The 7,243-nt window shown below is 46.1% G+C and overlaps 1 long non-coding RNA gene across 1 annotated transcript in view; it reads right to left on the bottom strand.

Moving 5' to 3' along the window:
- Window positions 1–7,243, bottom strand: part of LOC309621397 — a 46,059-nt gene that overhangs the window by 23,528 nt on the left and 15,288 nt on the right. The window lies entirely within an intron of this gene.

The raw sequence follows: 7,243 nt of genomic DNA, 5'->3' as shown, positions 1-7,243 counted from the left end.
GATCAGTGGGGAGGTGCTACAGCGTGATGCCTGCTTCACTCCCTTTATGGGTGTCTTGACTCCACGATGCCCTGTGTTCTGCCTTCTCAGGGAGCCCTAGTCTGTCCTCTGCTCTGGGATACTGCCTGTAATTCCCAGCAACACCTGCCTCTGTGGCCTCAGTGATCCCATGTGTAATTGTGCTCAGCTCAAGGGGACCTACTGACGAGGGAGAGGGTGGTGGGCAGCTCAAGATAGAAAGGTGGAAGGAGAGAATGACAGGGAGTACTGCAGCAATGGGATCATGGGGTAGGAGGCAAGGGGGGAGGATGGGGCAGAGGTCGTGTGTTAGAGCTTGAGGGTGGGGCCATCAAGGGGTTCCCTTACTGATAGGGATTCAACAAGAGGAGACAAGGGATGAACTCAGTTTGGGACCTAGGACTTTAAGAAGCCTGGGGGAATTTCGGGCAGAGATGACAGGTGAGCTTCGCATAGGAAATGAAGGTGTGCCAGAGGGGCAGGATCAGAGCTTTGACCCAGATGAGATGGGGAGGAAGTGGAGCGGAGGGGACCTGAGGACACTGAGGAAGTTTATTAACTACAGTCATCATGGGGATTCATTCCACAGCCTGCTAGTTGCTAACAGAGTGCTGGGCCCAAATTCACATGTTTCCACTTTAAATCTCTGGAGTAGAATTTGCTGAAATAAATCACTGGAATTGAATTTACCAGATTGGTGAGATCAACCTCAAGCTAATGAGCTAGGAAAATGAAATCAAGGCTTACAAATAAAAGCAAAACAGACTGAGCACAAGACAAGTATTCCAGGTAAAAACTAAGACTCTCAAACATGCAGCCCATGGTGACTTCAGGGCCTTTGCACTTGCTATCCTCTGAACCCGGAACACTGTGTCTTCTACATGTTAGCTCCCTAAACTTCTTCAGGAATTTTCAAAAGTTTACTTTACTTTTCTTTATGGTACATATCACCTCCTGATACTGTGTACCTCTATTTTTTAATCTGTTTTCGCCATGAGTCTGTCACCTGAATGTGAATTGGAATCTCCCTCCAGCTGTTTCACCCACTGCTGTCGTCTGGTGTCTGGACCAGGTCAGGTACACAGTCGGGCCTCAGTGAATGTGTGCCATGTGCTGGGTGAGTGAGCACTGAATGTATAGGGGGGACAGGTGGAGGTCATAGAGCATTGCCCTAGATCGAGAAAGAAGGGGTCAGAAGGACAATCTCCTGAAGGTCTTGGTATCTTGTTCTTCAGGAAATATCTCACTGTTATTATAAAGATGCAAAATTAGACCCAGGGAAAGCAGCTGCTGTCCTGATTTCAGGACAGCCCTAAATATGCTATGCTGCTACTTCCCAGAGCTGAGGTCACATGGTTGAGTGTCAGGTCCAATTGTCTCAGGGGCATTTCACATCCTCCCAATCTCTCCTCCCATTGATGTAAGAAACTCCATGTTCAGGACACCTCTGACGACTACCTTCCACCTGATGGAGGCTGGGCGGAAGTAGCAGCATTTCCAGCCCGGAAAGACCTCATTCCCCTCTCTAGAACTTAAAAAACTCTTTCCTCCACCCTCAGTCCATCCAAGCCACACCCAGTCCTCACATCCTGCATCGCCAAGAGAGTTTCTGCATCTTCATTCAGCAAATGAGCCCCCACTAGGTGTTAGGGGCTGGGGCTCATCTAGGGACCCAAACCTCATGTGACAAGTCCATGGTGCTCGTGCGTGGATAGAGACCCCACCTGTGGGCGACTTCTGAAACCTTTGGGAGCCTCCCATCTTTCTGTGGTCTCAGATTATGAACCCTGCAAACCTGAGCCCTGATTCTGCTAACTCCTACCCACCCGTCCCCTCACTCTGAACATCACAGAGTTGCTCTTGCGTATTAGACAAAGCTCAGATCCTGCTTAGACTTGCAAGGCCCTTAGGAACACAGCGTCAAGGAAACAGCTATCTTGTCCCCGGATGATCCCTACCAGCCCCATTCTCCTCTGCTTCCTATTGCCCAATGACCATAAAAAGTTGTTTTATATGTTTTGCCCAGTTTCTCAGTGTTTATAGTGAGGACAAGTCCCACACCATTTCCTCCTTCATGGAAGGTTCTGGAATTGTCTTTTTTCATGTGCTTCACCTTTGGACTCCGAGAGCTCAGGTAGACTGTATTGGACCCTGGCATCTGTTGCCCAGTTGTAGCATTCATCACAGAATCTTCGTGGTGGTTTATCTGAAAAAGGCAGCCACCTTCAATTCCTTCCTTCCTTATACAAAACAAGGCACCCCACCCCGAGGAGACAAGCAGTCTGTTTCTCCAAACTCCTACATCTGGCCTGGCCTGTGACTGCTTTGGCCCGTAGAGAATTGTAGAGGAGACTTTAGGCCAGTCCTGAACCGGCCTTAGAAGAGATCTGGTCACTGCCCCTTTCTTTACTCAGACTGCTGCTCATACACTCTGGTTCCTGGAAACACAGGCTCTGCTGCGAAGAAACCAAGCCACATGCGGAGGTCACGTGCACACTCTGGTCCACAGCCCAGGTGAACCCCAGCCAGCCCTGTGAGTGGCCTGCTGGAGCCCCAGCTGCCCTCCAACTGCAAAAGCACGTGAAGCTCTCAGCAAAAAGCTCGCAATTAAGCACAGACAGCCCACAGATCTAGCAGAGATAATAATAAATTATATTTCAAACCATCAGGTTTTGTAATAGTTTCTTACATAGCAGTAATAAACCCGACTGATTCTAGGACAATCTTTTAAAGCAAAATATAACCTTAAAATAAACTATAAGCTCCATTAAAAAAAAAGGAAAATAAAATTCGACTGAGTAAAATTTTAAAATCACTGGCTTTATTTGAAGATTTATGAATCAGGCAGCATCCAATTTAGGAGATAGAAAGAGCTCTGAGGAGTTGCACAAAATTAAAGACGCTTATAGGCAGAAGGGAGCTGAAACAAGGAAGCTGTACTGGGCAAAGAATCCTGTGGGTTTTTGCAAGGTTTCTTTGCATTAGGGGATGGCAGGGGTCTCCCAGGCAGATGACTTAGCTAGTGCTGATCAGAGGATTCCTGATCCACTGGATTAAGATTCCGTTTCTGGAGGAGCCAAAACTGCATTTAAGTCGCAGTTTGATGACACAGTTATTACTAAGCCACTCCTTTGGGGCTGTTGTCTTGATTTTAACTGTCCCCTGAGGGCAGCAGCAAGGTTCATCATTGTTGGCTGCTTGTGTTAAGCACAGTGAGTGGCATATTCATAATTCAAAATGCTGATCCAGCATCTGCTGTGTGCCAGGCCTGTGCTGGGGGAAGGGATTACAGTCCCGAGGAGACAGAGACACCCAAAAAGGAAATCACAAAAAGGCGCTTTCCCCGCTGTGATAGGAGCTGCTCATTCAGTGTTTATGGAGTCTCTACCTCAGGCTCCACACCGACCTGGGCTGTAAGCAGCGCAGAGAATAAAACATACAAAAACAAGAACAATTTTGAAAGAAACAACCCTGCTGCTCCCATGGAGCTGACTCTGCGGAGGGGGGAGAGACGGTAAGCAGAACAGCGTGTAGAAGGGTCGACTCTGTGTAGGAAAGGGCAGGCCTCAGGGGAAGCAGGAGAGCGGGGCGGGGGAGGGGCTGGGGTGGCAGAGAGAGGGGACAGCAGTGGCAGAGGAGCTCTCAGGCCTGGACCCCGAGAGTACAGTTCCTCCGGGTGGGGTGGCCGCAGTGGGTGCTGACAGGGCCGGCCCTGGGTGCTGCACAGGAATGAGGTGGATGATGGCTTGGACACGTGGGCGAGGGTGGCTGTCACTGCAGATGCACAGGCAGGGGACGTGTCTCTGAGAAGGTGACGTTTAAGCTGCGCCCTAGTGTGGACCAAGTTTCTAGGTTCTGTAAACCTGACGCTTTAACATCTCCTCACGTGCACATGCCCGGCACGCCTTGTTCTAGACAACCCTGTGCCAGACCCGGGTCCCCTTGCCTCGGCCTCTGAGTCCCTCCTCTCCTGCCTCCCTGGATTCAGACCTGCTCCCAGGTCTGCTTTTCAAATACAAACCAGTCCATCCAGAGCCCTCACCATCCACCTCCTCTGTGGCTCTCACGTTCAGGGTCACTGTCTCCCTTCCCTCATCACCCAGACACCAGGGACAGCCCCTGACATCCTACAGGTTACTCAGTCCTGAATCTGCTCACCCTCGTCACTGTTCCTTCCTGGGGAATCACAGAAAAAGCACTTTTCCCGAATTCCCCTCCACCCCTCTGCCTGCTGACCAATGTGCGGCCTGTCCCCTCCTCTTGGGAGCTGCAAATAACCAACCATCTTTTCAGTGACAGTCGTCTAGTGATCCGTTAGCCTTACTTTACCTCATATTCCCTATTAATAAACTATATTTTAAACCAGTCCCGAAAGAAAAGACACTCTGTAGATAATTAAGCATGAACAAATAAAGAACATATGAACTATGAAACTTTTTACAATGTTCTCAATCACTTTAATATTTTATTATATATTAGGCTGTCTTTTCAACATAAACTTCGGGGTCCATAAGGCTGGAAAGTATATGAGAAGTTATATGGACAAGAACAGACACCTGGGAAGTCCAATACACCTGTACTTGAATGGGGAGCTCAGGCCAAGGCTTGAGTTGAGTCCCACTTTGTGTGTGGATGACGCAATTGGATATTTTTGTTTCTCCAAATTAGGCTCTTAAAAGTATTGGTTTACTACAGGACTTAGTTCTAAACTTATCTTTCCAGCAACATTGAAGCTACAACAGACGTAAGATGGTCTGTGCCCTGAGTTATTTATTTAGAATCTGCACGTATCAGCAGGGAAACAGCACAACACGTTTCAAAACAAGCTATGTGTTTAGGAGATCGCCGGGGTGCACGCTCTGGAGGAAAGAACAAGACTGTATCCCCGGAAAATATTAGCTCCAGATTCCTTGTGTTGGGAGCATCCATCTTCACCCAGTAGATTTCCGGAGAAGCGCCTGGAGAAGATATTGGATTGTTGCTGAGCTTGGCTGTCCCCCCACCACCCATGAAAGGGAGAGCTGAAAGTATCAGACAGCTGTGGTCCTTGGAGCAGCCTGACCCATGGGAAGTGCAGAGAGGAGCCCCTTCCAGGATTCCTGTGTTGGTTAGAGTTCAGTTGCTGCAACACACCGCCCCATCCCCCCTCCCCCCACGTAATTATGCCAAACAGAAGTTTGCATCTCTCCCACATTCTGATCTGGATGCAGGCAGTCCGGGGTTGCTCTCGCAAGGCTACTTCAGGAAGCTTCTCTGTCATCCCTGATGCTCTGTCATCCTAGGGGAGTTGGCCTCCTCCGGGGTGGACGTGGGGCAGGATGGAGCTACAGTTTCAGTGTTTACATTCGTGCAGTAGGACAGAGGGAGGAGAAAGTAAGGCCTGCCTCTCCCATGTAGGAAATATCCTACAAGTTGCACACATTTCTTTCCTTCCATCTTGGAGGGAGAGCTTAGTCTCACAAATAACCCAGCTGCACAGGAGGCCGAGAACGTCTGTAGTCTCGGGCAGCCCTGCACTCAGTTACATATCGAGTGTTCACTTGCTCTAGGAGAGAAGTGGGCCAGGCTGTTGGGAGCCAAATGGATGTCTCTACCCCGTCCCCACACACAGTTTTCACTGTTTGTTCTCATCCCCCACCCACTCCCTAACAGAGTTCATGTTTTGTGATAATTTTTCCAGACAAATCACATTAATTCATATTTCAGGACCCAGATGAAAGTCATCAGCCTGTGGGTGCTTTTCATTACACTCGCTGGCAAATTGAAGGTGGAACTCCGTTACTAACAGTGTCTCTGGCTAGGGGAGGAGACAGGGCAGGGTAGTGGGAGAACAATAGTAAAGTACAAAGTGGGAGCAACAGGGTGACAGGCAGAGGCTTCAATCCCCAGGAAGAAAATAAACACAGGCACGCTCATTTTTTCAACCCCCAAAATAATTTTGTAGGGAAGAAACAGCTACAATTAAGTAAAATCATATCTAAACACTTAAAATTATCCTCCTTAGAATTTCCGATTAGTCAGAAACTCCATAAGCACTTCATCCAGATGTGAAAGTAACTTTAGTTTTTTTAATTTTTTTTGTATCTCTAACTAGCAAGCTGTCAGTAAAAACTGCAAAGGTAAATGTGGTGAGGATGCAGTGAGACCAACACTCTTAGATGCTGGATTGGAAAAATTTACACGGTACCATTTATTTCTGGAACATCATTTGGTAATATGCATTAAAATTTCTAAAATATTTATAGTGTTTGAGCTAGTAATTCTACTTCTGGGAATTCATATAAAGAAAATAATCAGAGATGCTGGCAAAGATTTAGGTACAATTGTTTACAAAATAAATGGAAAGATATTCCATGTTCATAGATTGGAAGAATTAATGTTGGCAACATTTCCATTCTCCTCAAGGCAATCTACATACAGATTTAATGTAATTAAAATAATTAATGTAATGTATCAAATTCCCAATGGCATTATTCACAAAAATAGAAAAAAAACAATCTTAAGATTTGTGTGGAACCACAGAGGACTCTGAATACCTAAAGCAATCCCAAGAAAGAAGAACAAAGTAGGAAGAATCACACTTCTTGCTTTCAAATTACAATGCAAAGCTATAGTCATCAAAACAGTATACTACTTGCATCAACATAGACACACAGACCAATGGAACAGAATGGAGAGGTCTAAAATAAACTCCTGCATGTACAGTCAACTAATGTCTGACAACAGGGCCAAGAATACTCAATGGAGAAAGGATAGTCTTTTCAGTAAATTGTGTGTGAAAAACTGGCAGCCACATGCAAATGTATAAAACTGGATCTGTATTTTATACCACTCACAAAAATCAACTGAAAGTGGATTGAAGAAAAATTTATGATCTGGAACCATAAAACTCCTACAAGAAAGTATAGGGGACTGGCTCCTTCACACAGGTCTTGGCAATGTTTTTTTTTTTTTTTTTTTTTTTTGCATTTGACACCAGAAACAAAGCAACAAAAGCCAAAAGAAACAGGTGGGAGTACATAAAATTAAAAGGTTTCTGCACTGCAAGGGAAACCGTCAACAAATTGAAAAGGCACACTATGTAATGGGAGAAAGTATTTGCAAATATCTAATAAGGGGTTAACATGCCGATTGTATAAAAACCTACCCAAGTCAATAGCAAAACAACAATAACAAAAAGAAAAACAATTTAGTTAAAAAATGAGTAGAAGAACTGGATAGATAT

Source organism: Balaenoptera borealis (genome assembly GCF_965194805.1).
Source record: "Balaenoptera borealis genome assembly, contig: HAP1_SCAFFOLD_395, whole genome shotgun sequence".
Lineage (NCBI taxonomy): Eukaryota > Metazoa > Chordata > Mammalia > Artiodactyla > Balaenopteridae > Balaenoptera > Balaenoptera borealis.
Note: the sequence above shows the minus strand (reverse complement) of the source record. Positions and strands in the feature narration are given on the sequence as shown.